General features: G+C 39.3%; 2 protein-coding genes across 6 annotated transcripts in view; one reads left to right on the plus strand and one right to left on the minus strand.

Moving 5' to 3' along the window:
- LOC126475178 (threonylcarbamoyladenosine tRNA methylthiotransferase) overlaps positions 1-19220 on the minus strand; it is a 117434-nt gene extending 98214 nt beyond the window's left edge. The window contains exon 1 of the mRNA XM_050102811.1: positions 19067-19220. The gene's annotated coding sequence lies outside the window, so the exon portion shown is untranslated. The remainder of the gene's footprint in view (positions 1-19066) is intronic.
- Positions 19221-22037: 2817 nt separating this feature from the next.
- LOC126475180 (zinc finger protein 774-like) overlaps positions 22038-26133 on the plus strand; it is a 144739-nt gene continuing 140643 nt past the window's right edge. For 2 of the 5 annotated variants that reach the window (XM_050102813.1, XM_050102814.1), the window contains exon 1: positions 22040-22376. The gene's annotated coding sequence lies outside the window, so the exon portion shown is untranslated. Of the gene's footprint in view, positions 22377-26133 lie in introns of all 5 variants that reach the window. The other 3 variants (XM_050102815.1, XM_050102816.1, XM_050102818.1) reach the window with 2 other exon arrangements.

The raw sequence follows: 26133 nt of genomic DNA on the forward strand, positions 1-26133 counted from the left end.
TCGGTAAAGTCCACACAAAGTTTTGCAGTGCGAAGTCGAAATCAGTAACTTTGCGTTGACAAAAGCCTCTTGTTCAATGGCCAATTACCTTTCAAACAATTTGTTCCATGTGTAGTAGTTTCAGAATAGACATTCATGTTGTGCGAGTACATTTTGGATTTCATTGTAAATGAAGGCACAACAACAAAAATTAAGTTCCACAATCTAGGCCAAAGTGGCAATACTTATGAGACCTTATTTGAAACAGGGAAATACTCTGTATTCTGACAACTGGTATTCCAACCCAGACCTTCTAATGGTTTCTGGCAACACGAGACAGTGTGGTACTGGGGTGCAAGACTCGCACGTCTCTCGCAGTTGACTTAACATATTGTGTGCAGCCAATCTTCTTCTTGGGTCAGACGGCTGCGTCGATCTACACAAACTCTTCTTACCCGATGACTATAGCTGGTTAAAGGAATTTCAAAATAGACTCTGTTCTACTCTTGAAATGATTCTGTACTCTCAGAATACTTTTTGTTCAACTCTTTATTTTTTCATCTCCACAATAAAACAATTTCACAAGTTTCACATAATCGTTCAACTCTCGCCACTCAACCCTGTTTTGGACCATTAGACACTAACAGATACAATTACAATATGTTTCGTTTAAACCACTATAAAACCAGTTCTTGCTTCTAGCAAGTCCAACACCAGAAAATCAAATGTAAGTGTCTTTAGTTCAATACATAATTCATTTATTCACAACAAATACTGTCATTACACCATCAAGGACAAAGCATGTTTGCTCCTTGTACTGGACATACAGCTTCTATGGTGTGAGCAGCAAACATTTGTCCATGCCGATCAACCGTCACTATTGCAATATTCTCCCAATACATGTCCATCCTGCACACACAGAAACTGGCGGGGAGGTAGACACATCTCCACTCTCTCACCCTCGTACTTAAAATATCAGGTGTTCAAGACAGTGGAAAGCCGAGTGTCTCTAGAACTTACACCAAAATTCTCGAGGCACTACAACCTGCTTCTCTGGCTTCACAAGTATGAGGTACCATGGTGCATGTGGCACTGTTTGTAAGAATAGACACAATACGACAAAATTGCACAAGAAATTGAAATGAAGCTAAGTGTAAGTCACCTGACAAGATGCTTGCTATCAATTGGTGTGATGAAAGAGAAATGTGGATGTTGACCACATGTAATACAACAGAAATGGTTGAAGCAGAGAAGACTGACAGAAATACAGACAAAAAAATCGAGAAAACACGATGTATTGTAGGTTACAATTTGAGCATGAGTGCAGTCAACTGTTGTGACATGTTACTGAACTCCCAGCAGGGTCAGTGTACAAAGACTGACAAATGTTATAAGGAGAACTTTTTTTCTCATTCTGAATTTGTTCATTTTAAATGCTCAAGCATTCCACATGTCAGTTACAATGTGAAAAGTGACACTTGAAGAGTTTCACCTACCTCTCATTAGGGAAACTGTAGGATGGAACAAAGCTGGCACAAAGGCACTCCAATGATGAGAATCCTCTATGATTTACAGAGAGGTGGGTAAATATTCAAAGAAAAATATATTAATGTGCAGATACGTAGTTTGCGTGAAACAGAAAATATGCCAAGGAACCAGATACCAATGCAAAACTTGCAACACACCATTATGTGTTGTACCCTGTTTCGAGATGCATCATACAAAGATACATTACCAATCTTTGGGAACCAAACCTGATGTTGCAATTAAATTATCTCAAAAAAAGAGTGTCCTTAACGTTGCCAGTGCCATTACAAAGCCCAGATAAGAAGAAAAGGATGGAAAATAAATACAATGGGTGGAAAAAAGTATAAAACCTATTTTAACCCTCAGTTAGAAAGGTGAGTTGCAATGTACCCCAGGGGTTTTACTTTTGTTTACAACATCTGATGAGTTTCTGAATAACTATCAATGCAATTAACCAAGTGCAATCTCTGTTATCTCCATTGGGGTTGACGGCATCCCGTCTTCCTGTGCTTTTTATTGGAGTACGGTCAACCACACCCCACTTTTCTACGCGTGTTTCCTGGTTTTTCACTAATTATGTGCCAGTCTTGAGTGACAGATGGTTTTACACTTGCACTATTACATGGTAACATATTATAACAATATTATTACAATCTCAGATATGTATAACAGTTGTTGTCTTATTTCTGAGCTACTGGTATTTTTTAATTGTATTGTTATTATTGTGTTACATTAAATTATATTACAGATGTGGCCCTATGAGTCCGCTAGGCTGATGGAGCTACTGCAAAAGAGTGAAGGAAGAGAAGAATGCTGCCGAGAATTTAGAGAAAGGCCAAGAGAAAGAACTGCTACCTGATGATGATGGGGGTCAGGAGTCTCATGTTGAAATTTCAGAGAGGGAACACAACACTTGACTCAAGTGAGGATGCCAGTGATGATGGAACTGATGACCAAAACGAATGTGGAGACTTCTACCTTGAAAATGAGGGGTTCACCAAGTGGGTGAAGAAACTTCCAGGCCTGCAGAAGGTCCAGACCACACCACATAAAATCATCAAAGAGGCCCCTGGTTCGATGAGAAACACAAAGAATGCAAAACTTTCAAGCAAATCCTCAATTTTATCACTTCCCCAAGATTGTCCACACCATCATGAACTCTACCAACAAGAAGATTGGGAAGTATGCTGAAAAGGTGGGAAGCATGTACAGAATGACAGAAAAACCTGAAGTCAAGTCCCGCTAACTGAATCCAAGGACTCTGTGAAGGACGAACTAAGGCACAAATAAAGAACTAGCAATTTTTATTGGAAGTTGGGTTTATTATGTAAACAGTGGTTTATTCCTTGTGAAATGTTATAAAGGTGAGATAATGTGTAAAAAAGCAACAAAGAAATGAAAACAGCATAATCATGTTGTTGTTGTTGTTGTTGTTGTTGTGGTCTTCAGTCCTGAGACTGGTTTGATGCAGCTCTCCATGCTACTCTATCCTGTGCAAGCTTTTTCATCTCCCAGTACCTACTGCAACCTACATCCTTCTGAATCTGCTTAGTGTATTCATCTCTTGGTCTCCCTCTACGATTTTTACCCTCCACGCTGCCCTCCAATACTAAATTGGTGATCCCTTGATGCCTCAGAACATGTCCTACCAACCGATCCCTTCTTCTGGTCAAGTTGTGCCACAAACTTCTCTTCTCCCCAATCCTATTCAATACTTCCTCATTAGTTATGTGATCTACCCATCTAATCTTCAGCATTCTTCTGTAGCACCACATTTCGAAAGCTTCTATTCTCTTCTTGTCCAAACTGTTTATCGTCCATGTTTCACTTCCATACATGGCTACACTCCATACGAATACTTTCAGAAATGACTTCCTGACACTTAAATCTATACTGGATGTTAACAAATTTCTCTTCTTCAGAAACGCCTTCCTTGCCATTGCCAGCCTACATTTTATATCCTCTCTACTTCGACCATCATCAGTTATTTTGCTCCCCAAATAGCAAAACTCCTTTACTACTTTAAGTGCCTCATTTCCTAATCTAATTCCCTCAGCATCACCCGACTTAATTAGACTACATTCCATTATCCTTGTTTTGCTTTTGTTGATGTTCATCTTATATCCTCCTTTCAAGACACGGTCCATTCCATTCAACTGCTCTTCCAAGTCCTTTGCTGTCTCTGACAGAATTACAATGTCATCGGCGAACCTCAAAGTTTTTATTTCTTCTCCATGAATTTTAATACCTACTCCGAATTTTTCTTTTGTTTCCTTTACTGCTTGCTCAATATACAGATTGAACAACATCGGGGAGAGGCTACAACCCTGTCTTACTCCCTTCCCAACCACTGCTTCCCTTTCATGTCCCTCGACTCTTATAACTGCCATCTGGTTTCTGTACAAATTGTAAATAGCCTTTCGCTCCCTGTATTTTACCCCTGCCACCTTTAGAATTTGAAAGAGAGTATTCCAGTCAACATTGTCAAAAGCTTTCTCTAAGTCTACAAATGGTAGAAACGTAGGTTTGCCTTTCCTTAATCTTTCTTCTAAGATAAGTCGTAAGGTCAGTATTCAGCATAATCATAGAAGTCTTATATTGAAAATAAATGACGCAGGATAATTTCCGGTGTTAGGATGCACTGCACTCCGCCTTTGTGTCAGCGGTACATAATCCACCCTTCTAATGCAAGGTTAACTTCACCAGTGCTGTTCCAAAGCCTGGATCAACAAGAAGGATGCAGAATACATACAGTGAGTGTAAAAAGTATTCAAACTGTTCTCGACTTCATCTTCAGAAAAAATGTTTGAGAAGTTACAATATATATTCTGTACATAATGTAATTAGCAGCATATATTAAGCCCGTAAAAAAACTTTACATCTTCATTTACTTATGAATGTTAAAATTTTCACCACATAAAATTGACAATTATAATCGGATGTCCTGATTTTTGACAGCAAAATTTGCCTAGGAAAATAAAACAGCACTGAAAATACACAATGCTTGTTGACACAAGTATTCAAATGCCCAAGGTTCTTGAGTTTGAGGTGCCTCTCCACATGATGAAATATGCTGGCAGACAGACTTGGTGCTACACAGTGTCTATACTGTAGTACGAGGGTGAGTCAAATGAAAATCTAAAACATTTTTTTAAATATTGTATATTGTGCAGAAGTGGTACAAAGCTGTATCACTTTTCAACATAATCTCCCCCACACTTGAAATGCAAGTCCTCCAGCACTTACAAAGTGCATAAATTCCTTTACAAAAAAATTCTTTGGTAGTCCACACAACCACTCATGCACTGCATGGCATACCTCTTCATCAGAATGGAACTTCTTTCCTCCCATTGCATCATTCAGTGTCACTCGGCAGTTTTCCTTCACTATGGCTTCAACTGCTGCAATGTTCTGTGGAGTCACAATTCGCTGTGCCTGATCTGGACGAGGAGCATCTTCCACTGAAGACACACCATTTGCAAACTTCCTACTACATTCGTAGACTTGCTGCTGTGACAAACATGCATCACTGTACTGAACCTTCATTTGTCGATGAATTTCAATAGTTTTCACACCTTCACTACGCAAAAACCGAATAATAGAATGCTGTTCTTCCCTGGTGCAAGTCGCAAGTGGGGCGGCCATCTTTATACTGATACTGCGATGGTATGTGTGCATCTGCACTATGCCCCCACCTACAGGCCATTCTGCACGCTGTTTGTAGCACACTTACCAACTTACAGGATAACGGCACGAAATATCGATTTGTTATTACAAATTTAAGGTTTTCATTTCACTCACCCTTCTAAATACACAGGATTCATTGCCCTTGTTAAATAAAAACTGTACATGTTCATCACTTTTTCAATGTGGTGAAATTATTCCAACACTACAGAAAAGATTGTATTCGAGTACCATGATTTTTGGGCCATGAAAATAGAAGAAGGATATAAGCAAGGATTGAAAATACACACTGCATATTGTAAGAAGTATTCAAATAATAAAAATTCCTCATTTTGGAGCATCTCACCAAATGAATAAGTACGCTGGTAAGAAATAGACTTGTTGTTTCAGATGATGCTATATCTATTTTGTACATGCTGTATTATGAAACAGATAGATTGCTAGTCGCCATATAGTGGAGATGTTGAGTTGCAGATAGGCATAACAAAAAGACTGTCACAAATAAGCTTTTGGCCAACAAGATCTTTGTCGAAAATGGACGATCTACACACACACACACACACACACACACACACACACACACACACACACACAATTGCAGTCTCTGGCAGCTGAATCCACACTGCAAGTAGCAGCAGCATGATGGGGGTGGCAACCAGGGTAAGGAGGAGGCTGGGGCAGGCAGGGGGAGGGGATAGTAGGGTGGTGAGGGGCAGTGAAGTGCTGCTGGGGAGTGCGCAGGGACAAGATCAAGAGAGGATAGGGCAGCTAGCAGGAGATTAGATGGAGGGCTTGGGAGAGGTGGGGGTGACCGGAAAAGGAGAGAAGTAAAACGACTGGGTGCACTGGTGGAATGTGGGCTGTGTAGTGCTGGAATGGGAATGGGGAAGTGGCTGGATGGGTGAGGACAATGACTAATGGTGGTTGAGGCCAGGAGGGTTATGGGAACGTAGGATATATTGCAGGGAAAGTTCCCACCTGCGCAATTCAGAAAAGCTGGTGTTGGTGGGAAGGATCCATATGGCACAAACTGTGAAGCAGTCATTGAAATGAAGGATGCCATGCTTGGGCAGTGTGCTCAGCAACAAGGTGGTACACTTGTTTCTTGGCCACAGTTTGTCGATGGTCATTCATGTGGACAGAGAGCCTGTTATTTGTCGTGCCCACAGAGAATGCAGCACAGTGGTCGCAGATCGCATGTCTGGTTTCGCAGGTAGCCCTGCCTTTCATGGGATATGTGATGTTAGTGTCTGGACTGGAGTAGGCAATAGTGGGAGGATGTATGGGAGTGGTCTTGCATCTAGGTCTATTATAAGGATATGAGCCATGAGGTAGGGGGTTGGGAGCAGGGGTTGCGGAGGGATGGACGAGAATTTGTGTAGGTTCGGTGGACGGTGGAATACCACTGTGGGAGGGGTGGGAAGGATAGTGGGCAGGACCTTTCTCATTTCAGGACAAGACAAGAGGTAGTCAAAACCCTGGCAGAGAAGGTAATTCAATCACTCCAGTCCTGGATGGTTCCGAGCTATGAAGGCAATGCCCCTCTGTGGCTGGACGGTGAGATTTTGGGAGGTGGTGGGAGACTGGAAAGACAAGGCATGGGAGATTTGTTTTTGTACAAGGCTGGAAGGATAATTACAATCTGTGAAGGAGTCAGTGAGACCCTTGGTATATTTTGAGAGGGACTGCTCGTCACTGCAGATTCAACAACTACGGGTGGCTAGGCTGTATAGAAGGGACTTCTTGGTATGGAATGGGTGGCAGCTGTCAAAGTGGAGGTATTGCTGGTAGTTAGTAGGTTTGATATGGACAGAGGTATTGATGTACCCATCTTAGAGGTGGAGGTCAACATCTAGGAAGCTGGCTTGTTGAGTTGAGTACAAAAAGGTGAATCAAATGGGGGAGAAGCTATCAAGGTTCTGGAGGAATGTAGATACGGTGTCCTCACCATCAATCCAGATCGTAATGATGTCATCAATGAATCTGAACCACGGGAGAGGTTTCGGATTTTGGTGTTTAGGCAGGATTCCTCAAGATGGCCCATGAATAGGTTGGCACAGGATGGTACCATTTAAGTGCCCATAGCCCCTGAATTTGTTTGGAGGTAATGCCTTCAAAGGAGAAGTAGTTGGGGTTGAAGATATAGTTGTCATGGCAACTAGGAAGGAGGTTTTGGTTTGGAATCCATCGGCCATTGGGAAAGATAGTGTTCAATAGCGGTAAGGCCGTGGGCATTAGGGATGTTGGTTAGGGTAAAGGGAGAAGAACTGTGGAGAGTCAGTGGAGGAAATTGTTGGTATCTTTCATATAGGAGGATAGGTTGCAGATAATAGGTTGAAGGTGTTGGTCTATGAGAGCAGAGATTCTCTCAGTGGGGACACAGTAAAGGCCGCAATGGGGTGTCCTGGGTGGTAGGGTTTATGGACTTTAGGAAGCATGTAGAAGGTAGGAGTGCAGGGAGTGGTAGAGGTGAGCAGAGAGATGGACCCTGGGGACATGTTCTGCGATGGGCCTGAAGATTTGAAGAGTGACTGGAGATTCTGCTGGATTTCTGAAATGGGGTCACTGTGGCGAGGTTTTTAGGTGGATGTATCTGGCAGCAGGTGGAGTCCCTATGCCAGGTAATTCAAAACTGCAGGGATTACCTCGCAGAAGGACTCCTCCATTTCAAAGTCATCATCACTACAGTGTCTGAAAAGAGAGCTTTCATCCATCTGCTGATCTAACACAAGACCAGAACTTCTTTCGATTGTTTTGCCAGAATGGTAGACAGAATTTTATTTTCAAATTTCTTGTTCTCATTTTGGCTTTTTTCAGTTTTTGTCTGTCAATAAAGCTGTAGCTATAAGTCCAGGATGAAATTCACATTGCTTTCGGAGTAGCTTTCTAATACGGCTATCAAACCACAGTATGTCTTTCCCATTCATCAGAATTTTGTTCAGGACACACTTGTTTAAGGCATATTGTACTATACTCTGGAACTCAATTCATGCATACTCAACATTTTCTGCCTCAGAGAAGAACATTTCTTGATGACCACTCAGCTAATCTGAAATCTGTTTTTTGTCATACTTGCTAGGTAGAAATATTTGAGTTAATGTGTGTGCAATAAATAATTAATGGATCTCCAACTAAAGCACAAAAAACTAGACAAACAAAAAGCTGGATCTTCGAAATCTCAAAACCCTGGATGCAAGACCTACATTCAAAATTTGGGAGCAAGTAGACAAAAATGGGACAAAAGAAGTATTGAGCTAATCTTGTAGGGTGCTCTGAAGAATCAACAGCTCTGCCATAGAATCATAAAAATAAGGTGCATTACTTTCGGTGCAGGTACTTCTAAACTGTATAAAGAAGAAATTGAGTCACAGCAACAAAGTGGACCGTTCATCCCTTTCATGGAAAAGAAACAGAATGAAATAATAATGAATAAACTAGAAGAAAGTTATCTTGATCAGGACACACTTGTTTAAGGCATATTGCACAATACTCTGGAACTTGGATCATACATACTCAACATTTTCTGCCTCAGAGAAAGCAGAGGTTCAATGGGTAATAGTTGCAATTAGGAATCAAGCCCAAAAAATGAAAATAATGATAGTGTGCCAAAACAAAAGTCATTAAGAATTCGAAAGCCAAAGAAACTGCATGATTTCATTACTATCAGTCTAAATCTTCAACTGACTTACATCCTTTGTCACTGCAGTAAGTGATGATGCCAGACAACACTAAAAACTGATGGTAGTCAATTTCACAATAAGAGCTGCACATTGGAGTTTCCCAGGAAAACATTAAAGGCCAAAGTGGCCTTAAAACTAACATCCACCTCTACAGCCATGTGTATTAGCATGCCATTTTTGGGGTTTTGATAGGCCTGCTGGCTCCAGATTACATCTGGATGTGGTTTTAGATGGTTTCCCACATCTGAATTTGCGAATACCATGCTCGCTTCCACTTCCCATATCAGTTGCACAATTTGCAAACATTTCAAAACTGTTCACACACTTTAACATGGGATAATATTAGACTTGAGCAGATAGGGTACACAAATTCTATTCCAAGGGGAAATGGAGTGGGAACAGGGAGGCTGCCCAGCCATCCTCTACCACTGACATTGCCAAATCCAGGTTAACATGTTGAGCCTGTGAAGATATTGGATAGGGCCCAGAAAATGAAGAAGGTTTTTAAAATTAAAAAATATTTGAAATGCTCCACTGTACGTTATAAAGCATGACTAGTAATAAAAACTTGGGCTCAGAAGCAAGCCCTAGACAATGATGAAACATATGCATTAGTTATAAGGTATAGCTCGTTAAGATATTTATTTGCTATGTTTGCTAAATATGATTTTGACATCAATCACCTAGATGTTGCCATTGCTTTCTTACACGGTGACTTAAATTCAAATTGAAAGATCTTGGTGGAGCTTCTAACTGTTTAGGTGTATGAATTACTAGGAACCACAAAGAAGTTCATTTGTTGATAGACCAGACACACTATGTGGAGAAGAGTGTTAACAGATTCTGTAAGCTCATATCTATGTCACTGGACAATAACTCAGTGCTGACTCATGCTGTGTGTCCAAAAGCAGAGCAAGAGTAAGAAGCTACAAAGACCACTGTTTATTGTTACACAATAGGAAGTTGAATGAATGCTAAATTAGGAATGGCGCCAGACCCAGCTCACTTGACCGGAATTGCTAGTTGCTTTTGTAGCAACCTGAGGTTACCCCAAATGGCAGGCAGTCAAAAGGATCTTTAGATATCTAAAAGGTACTAAGATATGAAGCAACTGCTTCTACAGCAAAGGACAGCCACATAAAAGATTATTTTGAGTAACGAAAGTGAACAACTGCATATTTGTTTAAATCTTATGGAACAATGATATCCTGGCATAGTAAGCAACAGATGACAATGGCCTTTTCCATAAATGATTCAGAATATATGTCCTTGACCTAAACATGTCAGGAGATTCTATGGCTTCAAAGGTTAAGACAGTGAAATATATCCAAGCCACAAGAAAGATTTGCACAAAATACTATGTGACAACAAGGCAGCTACTGACTCGTCACACTATTGACTATAAGAACCAAACCAAACTTATAAACACAAATGAACTCCTTAACCCTAGCATTACCAACGTATTTTTTGTTACATGTAATACCAACGGGGGGGCCTCAAAGGCCCATAAAGAATACCACAATTTATTTTATCATAAAACAAGTTTATTTACTTCTGATACCTCTAATAACAATTCAAAATGCTTAGACATTGTTTTTGTATACTGGATAATAAAAGATGTTATTATAATAGGAATAAAATGAACAAATCACGAGATTCAGTTTATATATTTTTTGGAATAATGTTTCAAAATAGTGTTTTCTTATAAAAACGACTTTTTTAATTCGATACACTACATGAAGCAAACAAAATTTACTGTCTCATTCTGCAACGCATTTTTCACACAACACTGTCTTCCTGCAGTGTTTCCCACAGACGTGTTTGTGGCACTGAGAGCAGGTAACCGTTGACTTTCCCAGCTTGTTGTACTTGATCTTTTTAGATGCAGCTTCTTGGCAGCATAGGTGGCACTGTCCACATGTTCCTGGTTCTGCTATTGAGGATGATGGTTCTACAGAGCAGCTGAGCTTCCGTTGTGTGATGCTTTCCATTGCCATTATTACTGGCTTCTGAAGTCCATACAAATTTTGTGCTCGTTTATCTACTTGAGATCTTATTAGTTCGAGACCTAAGTTAGTGATAAAAAACTCTTCTGCGGTTTAGCAAATTCTTTTTCCAATTCGGAAAGTTGAGGAGGAAGAGTGAATATGCATTTATTGCTGTTATGTCAATGAGTGTGTAGAAGAGGGACAAAGGCCATCTTCTTGTTCCTCTCTTTGTGCTGTAGTGTCTTGCCATCTGGTCTATGGTGTCCACGCCTCCCTTTGTAGAATTATAAAAAAGATTTATGTTAGTCTTTTTTGAGTCTTCATTCAACACCCCTTCTGAGTGATAAGTTGAAAGCATCAACAGCAGTCGTTTTGGCTTCTTGTGGACTAGCGTTGATGCAAGAGTAACTGGTGGCCTCTGTGTCTGAGGGTCAGTATAAGCAAAGATGGAAGAGTGTAAACTGCGGCCAGTTGTAGTCTTCAGCTCTTCAGGTATGTGTCGTCTGTTAGACTGTAGGGTGCCAACAAGTGTGAGGTGAAAATCATTCCATAGAGTCTCAGCAAGCTCCACTGAAGTATAGTACCGATCTGTGGTAACATTACGGCCTGATTTTTCAATAGGTTTTATTAGTCTCTTTACAATTTCCATCGGTCCATTTGAATGCTGTGTATTTCCTGACTTGCCTGTATAGATGTCCATGCTGATCACATATCTAGTCTCAGAATCAGACAGCATTCGAATTAGAATGCCGTATTTTCCAGGGTTTTCTTTTAGAAACACCTTGAATGGACAGCAACCACGGAACAAAGACAACATCTCATCCACTGTTGTTTGTAGACCAGGAATGAAATACAATGGAAGTGAAGAATTGAAGCTTTCAAAAATTTCCCTCATTGGAGCAAACTTGTCAGTCTGGCGAAGAATTTCTCTTGTGTTCTTATCATCAAACCTCAATATTTTAGTCAATTCGAAAAATCGGGTCCCACTCATTGATCCATAGTACACTTGTCGGCCCTGAAGCAAAGACCATAAATCTTGGACAGGTATCTTATTGTCATGATTTGAACCCATGATTAGCAAGAGTCCTATATAACAAAATAACTCATCTTCATCTGTGTGCTGAATACCTAGTCGAGAAGCCTCTTCATTTGAGTGTAGTTTTATTAGATTCATAATTTGAGGTGTAAAAAAGAGCTCTATAGCCTCTTTCGGAGACGCAATTCTTCCTTGTTGTCCTAGCCCCATTCTTTCTCGCACTATATTTTGTACAGAACGCCGATATTGTCGAGATGGCTTCGTAATATACTCTCGTCCACTTTTTGCAATGAATTTATCACATTCCGTATATTATCATCTGGTGGATTGGCTTCAACCTCATCTTCATTCTCAGACGATGAATCAGTTCTAATTTCTTCCACATCATCATCCACTTCACTTTCCTCTAAATCTGATTCGTTCAAAACTTCTTCTAGCACTCTTTCAATGGAACTATCACGTAAACGATGTCTACTCATGTTGCTGGTTCAACAGCAGCAGAAACACTGAAAATAACAATGAGCCGCTTCATAATAATATGTCTGAAGGCAACAATGCCAAAATTCGTTTCATGGTAAGAATTTGAAACGAGAGACTCAACCTCGTAAATCTTTCCTTGCTATTACCAACGGGTGGGCTTCTAAGGCCCACAGAGAATTAAATCAAGTAAATGAATTTTAATTTCATTTTTATTCCGAAATTCTGTAATGACTCAATAGTACATTCAATAATGAACAATTACCTTTGCTTTCAAGTTCATATATCAAAGGGTGTGGATACAACATAGAAAAACTGAGTCAGTGGGCCTACGAGGCCCCCCCGTTGGTAATGCTAGGGTTAAAAGAGAAAAAAATGGAGTAACTCCAAGTCACTGTGGATCACGGATGTTTGGACTGAATCCTGGCTGACATAATGATAAAACTCCAGACAAAGACTCTCCATCATCTGCTGCTACAAGGTTTTTGAAACTAAATGTTGCATTGCTATGATGTAACTATATGGACACATTGAGGTTTTTTTATTCCATATAACAGCTCACACAAGATTTCATGCTACACATTTATCTTGTAAATGTGTTTGCAATAAATTTATTTGCTCCAATCAGACACCAACTATAAATTACTCTAACAAATATCTTCATTTTAACATCTGTATTCAGTGATGCTATAATGGCTGGACTTATTCCCTCCCCTACATGAACTGAGTTCAAAAGTTCAGGCCTGTTTGTAACCAGGAGAGCTGAGATGGTGCACTTTCACTAGGTGTACTTGTATAACCTCATAACTACTCAAGGTAGATTTTAGATAAAGTCTGTTGAACAATTTCACATGATTCTCTCCCTATTTCCCATTCTAATTACTTGACTCTTTCAGTCCCTAGCTGCTAAATTAAAAACTCTACCTAGTAGTACACGATGATCAGCAAATTTATGTACAATCTTCTCAGCTTTCACTGAATTGTTCCACCAACCTGCTACAGAGGAAAGGGCTCTTGTCACCCAAATTACTTTGCTTTCAGAATCTGTACTAACCTAATTCGATATTATTTATGCCAATAAACATGGCCCCACCATTGGTATCCAGCTTTGTTTTCCAGGTCAACGGAAGCATCCAATTCCATCCATTTGATTTGACTCCTGACATAATGGTGGTGTGGTGTGTGACGTCACTATGGCGAGGAGTTTTTGAGTTGGTTGTGTCTGTAGACGGCATGTTGTTGTGTTTGATGGTTCCCTGTGATGGTGTATGTACACATGCTTAAGTGTAAGGCGTTGTATTGGGTTAATTTGAGGTATGGTTTTGAGAGTGCAGCGCTGCTGTGAGTGTTTGTGGTTGGTGGCGTAACGTGAGTTGGAAGAGTTTTCAGTGTGTCATTAAGGTTCTTCTTCTTCTCCCCCCCCCCCCCCCCCGGTGTTAAGTATGGATATAACCATGAAATTTAATAGTGCTTCACTGTGTGCCCAGACAAGCGAGGAAATAATGTCAGTTATTAAGTCCCTGCAGTTATGAACAATGAGATTTCGGGATTGCAGCCGGATCATGTTGACTTCTTGCCACGATATTTCGGCTGGCAATCGTCCAGCCATCTTCAGGTGAGTGTCCGTCACTGGAGACTGCAAGTTCCCAGAGTCAACTTTATAGCAAAAAATTGGTGTGAAAAGGCATGCGCATTGGCCTCCGTCACAGGAGCGCCCTCTATCAAAATCCGCGCCCTCTGGAGCTACTGTTCTATATGTGGCGCGCAGGTGCATGCATAAAAGTGAAAACTAGATGTCCGCCCTCTGTCGGAATGCGCACCTGCGTCGCCACAGCATGCACTTCATGCCATATTCCTGTTTACTTATGTTTTAGGTGTACTGTAACGAGGAAGATAATAACTAACATGGGTATTAAGTGACATCCTTTATCAAACAAGTGCGAAAGGAATTCAGGTTGAACCAGTGGCCAGTCTGAATAAACAAATCATTTGAGAATTAGCATTTTCAAACCATGAATATGATCGTAAGAAACCGTCGGGTGAACAAAAAAAATCTCTGAACACATTTTCATACTCCACGTTGCCGAAGAAATCCTAGTCCACGTTCATCTATTTTTGACAATGCCCCCAGAGTTCTTGAAGTACTTCGTGAACTGGAAAGGTTGAACTGGTTAGGTGCTTTTATCCAAACAGTGGCAATATCTACAAAACTGACTTCCATATTTTAACAATTCATATTAACAAAATTATATTCTTTACTTTCTTTTAAGGACTGAACATTAAGTGAGTCAATATTTTGAACATAATGATACACTCACCACCTCACAGTATGGATTCAGACCCAACCTTTCTACAGTCAAAGCAGTAGAGAGTATGGTCGCAAAAATATATAATTGTTTTGAAGATAAAGATATTATCTGTGCAACACTGTTGGACCTCAGGAAAGTTTTTGATATGGTCTCCCACAATATTCTCATAAAAAAGCTCTACCACTATGGAGTGAAAGAGAATGCTCTATGCCTAATGCAGTCATACTTGGACAATAGGAAACAGTTAGGTAAGGTAAATAATGAAATGTCAGAATGTCTCCCAGTTGTAAAGGGCGTATCTCAAGGACCTGTTCGTGGACTTTTTCTTTTCATTATTCATATAAATGATTTACTTGCAGTTGTATCATGTGATGCAGTGCTATATGCTGATGACACAACACTCATCACATGTGACACCAATCTTGAAAATGGGCAGCACAGCATAGCAGTGGCAATGGAGAGGTGCACTAGTTGTTTTGAGGCAAATGTACTGCAGAAGAATGATAGTAAAACTGAAGCTATTGTTCTCAACCTGAATGCTCCCAGTCATGATAACAAAACAGTAAAATTATTAGGATTTCATATAGATCAAGAACTCAACTGATATACCCACACAGGGAAGATATGTGGCAAATTGGCACGTGCTATATATCTGCTGTACAAGCTGAGGAACAGTGTAAGTAAAGAACTCCTGTTGTATGCATATTTTGCATTCTTCCGTTCACATAAGTTACGGAATACTATTATGGGGCGTGTTTAAACACTAAAATAAAGCCATAAGGTGCATATCACGACTTAACCCATATGAATCATGTCGAGATTATTTTAATAAACTAAATAATGACAGTGCCTGGCCTATATATTTACACTATCTTGTCTTCTTTAAAGAGAATGTGTAAATTTGACTTAAGAAGAACAGTTCATTACCATTACATAAGAAGTGGACATACAGTTAAGGGGAGCCGGAACGATGAAAATCACAAAATTAACATTTTTCTTTTTTTTTCCATTATAAAATTATTTGTAGTTTTCTAAATGAAACAAATCAAGTTTCACCTTCTAAGTGTGTTTTTTATCGCTGCAAAGTTGATGTGCCATGTAAACGGTTGTAGCAACTTGGTGTGTCACCTCTGACGGCGCCGCTCACTGGCTGCAAGCAGGGTATCTTTGCAGAATTAGACAGTGTTTTGTTTTCCAATGTTGTATGGCTTTATCTCTTTGACAAGTGACTGTTCATATTGGTAAACATAAACACTATATCATGCGTGTTGACTTGCGGAGTTTGCTTTGTGTTGTTTAGCAGTTCAATTTTGTGTACTTGACAAATTTTGCTTGAACCTGTTTTACATATTTGGTTTGTGGATATCAATATGCCCCGCATCAGCAATCAAGTGTTTAAGAAAAGGCACAATGAATGGAAGAAGAAATCTTTTGTTGTTTCGAAGGGAGATGCTGCTCAGACTGCTTCACCGACTACTCCAAATGAATGTGACAGAACTTCTTCTAGCAAGAAACTTTGTGATAGCAAAGAAAAATTTGAAAACTATGAAAGTGATAGTAATGATGTGAATGAAATAATTAACATTTCCTTGCTCTCTAATATTTTGAAGCATAACGTATTATGTTAAGTTTGCAAAAAAAAAAAAAGAGGACTGGAATTCAAAATAACTTCACACATTGGTTTGGCATGTAAAATGTTATTGAAGACTAACAAATGTGTTGCAGAAGTTTCGTTTTGTAATTCTAACAGTATTCCTTGTAGTAGTAATAGTGGAAAGAAAGTGTATGATATAAATGTTAGGCTAGTGTATGGCTTGCATTGCATTGGCAAGGGCAGTGCTGCAGGGACAATGTTATGTGGAATTATGAACTTGCCAAAAACATCAACCAAGTTTGGATTTTATAATGAATTGGTGGCATCTTCTGCTGAAGATATTGCTCAAGCAACAATGAAGAAAGCAGTTGGAGAAGCTACGACAGATAATGGGAATTGTAGAGATTTAACTTTTGCTTTAGATGGATCATGGCAATGTAGAGGTCATAAATTTCTAAATGGAGTTGTGACAGCTACCAGTGGAGACAGTTGGAAAGTAATTGATGTTGCTATTCTCTCAAAACATTGTAGCTGTAAGGGCAATACCAAGGACGAACATAGTGAAAGTTGTGAAGCAAATTTTAACGGCACGAGTGGACCGATGGAAGCAGAGGGAGTGAAAGCAATTTTTTCCACATCACAGGAGTGGTATAATGTACGATACACTAACTATCTAGGAGATGGTGATTCTAAAGGATATAAAGCTGCAGATGAACTCAAACCTTATGGCAATGAAATTCACATTAAAAAACAGGAGTGCACTGGATATGCGCAGAAGTGCATGGGGGCTCGCTTGTGCAAACTAAAGCAGACATTAGGATCCCAGAAGCTTGGTGATGGTAAGACCCTTGGAGGAAGAGCAAGATTGACAGATGAAGCAATTGATGGATTGCAGAGGTATTATGGGTGTGCAATTAGGCAAAATACAAGAAGCATTGAGCATATGAGGAGAGCAGTATGGGCATTATTTTTTCTTACTGCATTAACAAATGAGCACCCACAACATGGACTGTGCCGCACAGGGAATGACTCGTGGTGTAAGTACCAATCAGAAAAGGAACATGTCCATAAAAACAGTTTGCCAAATGCTGTAATTGATGTAATTAAGACCATATTCAGAGATTTATCAAAGCCAAGTTTATTGGAAAAGTGTTTAATGCGAAAACACAAAAGCCAAATGAAAGTGTAAATAATTTAATTTGGATTACAATTCCCAAAAGTGTTAGTACAGATAAAAACATTGCATTTTGGAGTGTATGGTGCAGTGGCAACATACAATGAAGGAAACATTATCAAATGCGATGTGCTGAAATATTTAGGTTTCCAACCAGGACACAACACCATTTCCACAATGTGCCTAATTGATGAAGAAAGACTAAGAGATGCAGGAAAAAAAAAGACAAAAGCCTACAACATGCAGCAAAAGGGAAGAAAAGACCAGTGAAAAGGAAACTAACACTGGAAAAAGAAGAGGATGCTGATAATCCATCATATGGGACAGGAATGTATTAAAAAACTTTGGAAGCCATTACCCGTAACTTTGAAGTTCTCATATTTGAGGAACATTTTCTCAAAAACTGCTGACAGTATATCAATGAAATTTATACACAATAATGTTTACTTCTTTTCCTTCATTTCCACAATGTGCCTAATTGATGAAGAAAGACTAAGAGATGCAGGGAAAAAAAAGACAAAAGCCTACAACATGCAGCAAAAGGGAAGAAAAGACCAGTGAAAAGGAAACTAACACTGGAAAAAGAAGAGGATGCTGATAATCCATCATATGGGACAGGAATGTATTAAAAAACTTTGGAAGCCATTACCCGTAACTTTGAAGTTCTCATATTTGAGGAACATTTTCTCAAAAACTGCTGACAGTATATCAATGAAATTTATACACAATAATGTTTACTTCTTTTCCTTCATTTTTATAACAAATTGTAAAAAATATTGTATAATTCAAGAGTTATAGAAGAAAAAGTGCAAAATTATAGAGGAAAAAATATACATGTTTAAAAAAATTGTTAAACAAAAACCAATAAATATTTCTTAATATGGCATTATAACTTTGCAGAGAAATATTCACTGAACATGTAGTCCAAATTTTAGAGCAATATGTTTAATGATTTTAGAAAAAAATGTTCCATCTATTTGCTAAAATTAACATGGAGGTGATGGATCGTTCCAGCTCCCCTTAATATGCCATATGCTAAGCCTGCGAAGAGACATAACAGTTACGAATATCTTGGTTCTGTCTTTTTAAACAAATTACCTGAAAATGCCTACACAGTGCCGGTAACTAAATTTAAAACTATTCTTTCGAGGTGGATGAAAAGTAAAGTAGGCTAATTTGCTATGCTAAAGAGTTCCTTGAGTATGTGACAAATGACTCACTTTCCTTATGAGAATTAACTATAAATTAACTGCAGACTATACATATACCGCGCTGTGCAACTATTTCATTACTGTTTCATGTATTTGTTGTTAATTATCTGTTTAATTATTTATTTGTCATGCACTGAACTAAGTAATTCATTCACCTTGTAATTCATCTGTTACGAAACTACTTGTTGTTATTGACATTTGCACAAATGTGTATTGTATCCATCTTGGATTATTATATTGTAGTTAATAACAACTGTGATGTCGAAGTTTATATTATTATTATTATTATTACTATTATTATTGTGTTAACACTGACGACACCAATTGCGTGTAAATATGCTCAACGGTGGAATAAAACATTTGCATCTGTAAATACTTCATACCCATTTTCCCTTCGTATCACTAACCTTTGGATAATTTCATTACCCTTTTCCTTTGCTGATGATAGCTGCACTACACACCACTAAACACTTTCGCAAGTTCCGCTGACTGTAATGTTGCTTCTAGCGACAGCAATAACAACGTACTCGTCAACACTGAACAGTGAACAGTCACTGAAAGGTGTTTGTAGTGGTGGGCAGGAAATCGCGTATCTGTTAGAAATCACAGTGACTGAGAAGTCACAGATATCACAGTAGCAACTTTACAGAATCTAACTGCGATTTCAGTCACAGTTAGCAGTCGCAAGTAGTATTTCACATTGAAAGACGTGAGCCATCTATTGGTAGAATTTAGCACTGCTTTCTGCGATTTCAGTGACAAGTCGCAACTAAGAGTCGCAAGTAGCAACTAAAAAGCGCGGTTAACAGTGGCATCTGTTGGCCGAAGTTCGTACTACGTCCATCTCTGCGGTACGCTATGGAGTCTAACTGCGATTTCCGTGACAAGTCGCAACTAAGAGTCGCAAGTAGCAACTAGAAAGCGCGGTTAACAGTGCCATCTGTTGGTCAAAGTTCGTACTACGTCCACCTCTGCGGTACGCTATGGAGTCTAACTGCGATTTCCGTGACAAGTCGCAACTAAGAGTCGCAAGTAGCAACTAAAAAGCGCGGTTAACAGTGCCATCTGTGGGTCAAAGTTCGTACTACGTCCATCTCTGCGATACGCTATGGAGTCTAACTGCGATTTCCGTGACAAGTCGCAACTAAGAGTCACAAGTAGCAACTAAAAAGCGCAGTTAGCACTGCCATCTGTTGAGCAAAGTTCATACTACGCTATTCGCTACCGAGTCAAACTGCGATTTCTGTGACAAATCGCAACTAAGAGTCGCAAGTAGCAACTAAAAAGCGCAGTTAACATACTTCTCCTAGTGTCATCTGTTGACCGACGTATGTACGTTATGAGAGCCTTGTGCCTCACGAGATCGATGTGCTGTGTGTGCATGTGAAAGGCTTATTTCAATAGTGGTACAAGTCCATTTTTGTTAATTTTGAGATATAGAGTCGTAAAGTTAAATGAGTGCTGAAAAATCTGCAGTTGAGATACCAGAAACATTCACCATATGGCTTCTTGCTAGAGATGAGCCTTTATTTATGTTTGTTTGGATTACTAATTTCAGAAGCATTATAGACAGAAAAGTGTAGGTAATGGACTTGTACCACTATTGAAATAAGCCCTTCATATTATATGACGACATGCACATTCAGCATCAGTTATGGTTGGTCAAATACTGCTGTGACTCTGAATGTATTATATTAATAAGAAGCGACATTGCCTTTTTCTCCTGAAAATATCGAGTAACGTAACAAATGTGTTTGATTCTGCTTCCAATATGACAGTTTTGGTTAATACTCCACATGCCTACAGGACTTTGCAATGTTAACACAGCAGAACTCAGACATCTGTATAAGTGTAGAGAAATGAAAACAGTCATATGAATGCCTCACAGTTCAAGACTCGGGAGAACAGTTTTACACCTGGTGTTCTACATGGCAACTTCACACACAAGAACTTTTTGCCGACACTACTACCACCTACATAAGTAAGCTTTTCCTGTGTCACTTTCAAGTAATGCACTTAAGCTATTCCTGATTTAACTGGAAGATCTGTACTTCCCACTTTCATATCAACAGCCTCAAAATGCATATTGTAGACTTCGGGATATGTTACAGGTCAGTGTCACACCAAGATTGTGGAGTTGAGGCGAAAGGGGGGGGGGGGGGGGGGGGGGAGCGGCATGTCACTCTCCAACAAGTGTTTACCAATAAATAAGTGGCGGAAAATTTCGGGTATAGGACGGCTTAACATGTGGAAAATGAGATTTTTATTATTCACTCAATGTATTTAACATTTATTATTCCTTTAAAATCGCACAACAACTTCAATAAAACACTTTAATCAGTCATACACTTATTTCATAATTATTTCACTTTTAAACTGCAAATCCTCTAAGAGCTGTCTTGAATCTTCACGAGTCTCTCTCAACAGCCTTGATGTGGATAGATATGTACAGCAACCAGTAATCAGTCAGAACTGCGTCTGCAAAAACACAAGGATTATTAAACAATTTTTGCTGTCACTAATTACTAGCAATATAATTGACAGAGTAGATTGCTAATATTTGCTATATCACATTTGCTAATATTTGCTATATCACATTCGCAAGAACGATCTCACTGAAGTAATTAAGTCCATCAAAACGCTTAGAAACTAACCTGTCGTCTGACGAAAACGGTCTAAAGACTGGCAATTTCTTCAGATCTGTTGACAATGATATTTTGAATTATCACTTTACTGAGTGACTGAAATGTAGTTCAGGTACCTATGAACATAACAATATGTTAGAATTCATTTGCTAAACACGAACTATTACGATACTGTGCGGCTACTTACATATTAATTACACTATTAATATTTTCACAGTTGTTTCTTTAATACAAAATTAAAGCCAACGGAAGAATAAACGTAAAACATACTTACCAATGACAGGTTTGTTGAGATGCAATTTTCTGTGTGGACAGATGTAACCTTTTCATACGGTGGTACGTCGCAGCAATCGCAGGAGTCACAGAAATCGCAGAAGTAGCAGAAGTCACAGAAATCGCAGAAGTAGCAGAAGTCACAGAAATCGCAGAAGTAGCAGAAATCGCAGAAGTAGCAGAAGTCGCAGAAATCGCGGAAGTAGCAGAAGTAGCAGTGGCGGAGGGATACGCGACTTAGGTTCCTTAACTGCGACTCTGAACTGCGACAAATCACAGTTAAGAATAACAGATACTGAAAAGTAGCATTCACAGAAATCACTGATATCGGAAAATCGCAGTTTAGCCCATCACTAGGTGTTTGTATATATCTGCAACACATGCTACGAAGTAGACGGAAAAGTGTTGACTATCGAATGGCTACCGTGTATATGTCTTTGGTGTTGCTATACAATCTTTGGTATGTTTTGTATTGGTACGTGTTGCTTATGTTTAGTAATAGGCACGAGAAGAAAGCAATGAATAAGAGAGGATGGTGTGTGCGAACAGACGTGTATGGAACAAGTACGCATTAACGGGAAACTATGTTTTCAAAAGCTGTGTTTATGAGTTCGCTGTATCTTTTGAAATCTGTGATTTTTTCATTCACAAGATATAGCGCTGGCGGATAATATACGATTTCTTTCTGTCTGACATTTTGTAAAGTCTATAGAACTCGACTGTTACAACTTCTTGCATGAACCGTAACACGAAAGGAATAGTAACCATTCTGCAGAATCAGCTTTCGAAACATTGTCAGGTACTGTACAAATTATACTGCTTAATAGTAACTCTTTTTGTGTGTGTGTGTGTGTGTGTGTGTGTGTTTTTTGATAAATGCTCCCAATGGTTTTGTTTGGATTGTATCATGCATTGCTATTTCTTCCAATTCCATTAAGAAAGAATCCTCTTGTATCAATTCTTACTTGTCCATACGATACTAGTAGGAGAAGTATGTAGGACACTTACTCGTATTCGTAGGTTTTGCACAGAAAATATGCCACCGAGCGGGGTGGCGCAGTGGTTAGACACTGGACTCGCATTCGGGAGGACGACGGTTCAATCCCGCGTCCGGCCACCCTGATTTAGGTTTTCCGTGATTTCCCTAAATCACTCCACGCAAATGCCGGGATGGTTCCTCTGAAAGGGCACGGCCGACTTCCTTACCAATCCTTTCCTAATCTGATGAGACCGATGACCACGCTGTCTGGTCTCCTTCCCCAAACCAACCAACCAGAAAAAATGCCGTTTCCCTTGTGAGTTCTCACGAGATATTATCTGTATTTCTTTGAGTTCCACCAACTTCAACATTTATGTCACCCTCTACAGTGTATTAGACAAACCTAAACATGAACATTGGCAGAGTAATAGACATTTTTCCATTCCTTGCATATCCAAACAACACTTTTGTGCAGTAAGCAAATTAAAATCCTGCTCTTTCGTATTTAAATATAATGTACCAGCATCCTACCAGTTAACCAAAACTCATGTGGTTCATTCTCAAATATATAGCCTACCTAACATTAGCAACGTATGCAACAGATTGGTGCACTTTACTGCATTCCCTGTCAGCATAATCTTCGGTCTTCTCAGTGTAATCTCCAGTCTATGATCTTCTTTTACCGAAGCCTCGTGGATCCCATAAAAGTTTTCAAGAATTCTGTCTCAACTCCACTGCTATTTTTTGTGCCATATTACAGTGTGATCATACTTGTTAAGTGATTGTCAGACTGTTCAGAGTACTCTATATATGTAACAGGTAGTCAATCATATTGTTAAGTCAAACTTCTGCTTTTTATATTGGCAGTGCATGGCCTTCGAAGTAGGCCTAGGCCCTACTTCATTTAAATTTTAGTTTGATTTGTTCCTTTCATTGATGTGCTCTTTATGTCACTATGTAGATCTAACACATCAGTTTGCCATTTTCCTTTAAGGATGCAGTTATTAATTGGCATATACACTGCAAGGTTGCAGAAGTTACTCTGCTTAGAGCTCTGCTGAACTTTAGCCCTATTCTCTTGCCTTGCCAAACTTTAAGGGCCCTGACAGATTACTGTAGTATGGATTGGGTTGTTTTAGGCCCTGCTGCAATGTGTAAAGTTCTGGGAGATCGGCCGTCCAACTCAGGTGAAAGAACATAGGAAGTAACAAACTAAAGGAACCTTGGCAGTGGATGTGTAAGATCATGGGGCATTACCAGCTTGCTGCATAAAATTTGGCTGCATAGACACTGTCATTTACCATAAAAACCCAATTTTTCTGAGGACTTTTTGTTTAGTAACAATTGCAGTAAGTATCTGAAGATGGGTCAGTAGAGTTGTCAGTTGACTTATATAAGATCAAATACGGGAATATAAAAATAATTAGATGGTCAGGAAAAAAAAACTGAGATTTAGTATATTAAAATCAGTTCTAGAACTGGAGAAAATGTAGCTGTGGGTTGTATTAGAAAATTAAAAGCAGTGTTACACATATTGAAGGAATCTCAGACCGTATAGAAAGATATGTTGAAAATAAACATAGACCCAAATCATTTAAAGTATATGCTTTAGTGTGCTTGTACTCTGCTAAAGAGATAGAGTTCCTATACAAAAACCTACAGAAGCTGATAAATGACAGCAAGTGGCACTATAGGATGACAGTGTGTAATTTCAATGTAACAGGACAAAAAAATGGCCTTTCTTCCTTAGGGGAGGCCTAATGCGAGTGGGTGAAAGCAAAGGGAAACTATTTATGTCTTAATGATGATGGTCTCCTCAATAGTAAAATATTGCAGAGCTAAAATACTCACCCATTTGGATCTCCAAGCTGAGACCACACAGGAAAAACAAAACTTGTCTTCTGTGGGGAATATGGAGTGTTACAGCCCTTGATCAAGTTAGTAGGTGCTCACATCCACTCTTTGGACATCAACCTGCCAATCCAAGACTGAAGTCCAGGAAGAGTTTCCTAACAACTTCACAGCCCTTAGAAGAATCAGCCGTGGCAACCTGACTCACCAAGTGGAAAGAAAGATGCCAACATCTGTCAAACTGGATGATACCACAAGAATCCTTGCCACCTGGACACATGCAGAAGTGGGTCATCTGGAAGTCCTCGAACAGATTGCGGACCAAAGTCGCAAGATCGAGGGACAGTCTCCTTAAGTGGAACTTCCAACTGCCAACACAACACTGTGTGAATGCAGTGAATTGCAGACAACCCGGCATCCCTTCAAATGTAACTCATGCCCAACCATCTGTAGCATAAAGAACTTAACATCTGCGGCACCCATTGCTATCAAAGTTGCCCAATTCTGGGTGAATACTGTATAGTTTTCTTTGTGTGTATCATAGATGTGTTCATTTTAGTGTACTTCTCACACGAATAAAGAAAGAAGTGAGTGTATTAGAGAATTTAAGAAGAGAAATGGCTGGATTGAGATTAGATATAGTGGGAATTAGTGAAGTGCATTGACACAAAGAATAGAAACTATGTTTGGCTGAGTATTTTGTCATAAATGCAAAGTCAGATAGGGGAAATGCTATAGTAGATCTAATAATGAGTAAGAAAACAGGAATACAGGTAAAGCACTGTGAGCAGTGTAGTGAACACACTATAGTATCAATGATATACACAGAGCCAATATCCACCACAGTATTGCATGTTTATATGCCTACTAACTCCACAGATGCTGAAGACATTGAAAGAATGGATGATGGGATAAGATAAATTATCCAGATAGCTAGGGGGGAAGCAAATTTAATTACATGGAGAACTGGAATTTCATTGTAGGAAAAAGAAGAGAAGTGGTCAACATACAAGTGGAATCCTGAAGATCCCAGCAGAGGAATCGAAACGTCAAGCATTGGAGAAGTTTTCAAAAGAATATTCTAGTAGTTTCGGCAACAAGAGAAGCTGTGCAAAACTGGATTGCGAACTTCACACTTCTCTTACTACAGTTGACTTGCTTGGAACATTTAGCGGGTCCTATTCTCTGGATATGCGGCTGTGTCTGTCTCGACAACTTCTTCTCCAAAGAAATAATGCTGGTTAGAGGAATTAAAAAAAAAGACTCTCTCTCTCTCTCTCTCTCTCTCTCTCTCTCTCTCTCTCTCTCTCTCTCTCTCTCAATAATGCTGGTTAGAGGAATTAAAAAAAAGACTCTCTCTCTCTCTCTCTCTTGAAATAACTCGGTACCCTCATAATACTTTCAGTTCAGTATATTTTCATTGCCACAAGTTTCGCACAAGCGTACAAACTCTTGCAAGTCAACTGTGTCATTAACCAATTCTGTCAGAGACAGCAAAGGACTTGGAAGAGCTGTTGAACGGAATGGACAGTGTCTTGAAAGGAGGATATAAGATGAACATCAACAAAAGCAAAACGAGGATCATGGAATGTAGTCGAATTAAGTTGGGTGATGCTGAGGGTTTAATCGTTGCTAGTACATGTTTTAAGAATCACGAAAGAAGGTTTTATATGTAACATAGACTTGGAGACACTGGAAGATTTCACATATATTACATAATGATAAT

Source organism: Schistocerca serialis, chromosome 4, assembly GCF_023864345.2.
Source record: "Schistocerca serialis cubense isolate TAMUIC-IGC-003099 chromosome 4, iqSchSeri2.2, whole genome shotgun sequence".
Taxonomy (NCBI): Eukaryota; Metazoa; Arthropoda; class Insecta; order Orthoptera; family Acrididae; genus Schistocerca; species Schistocerca serialis.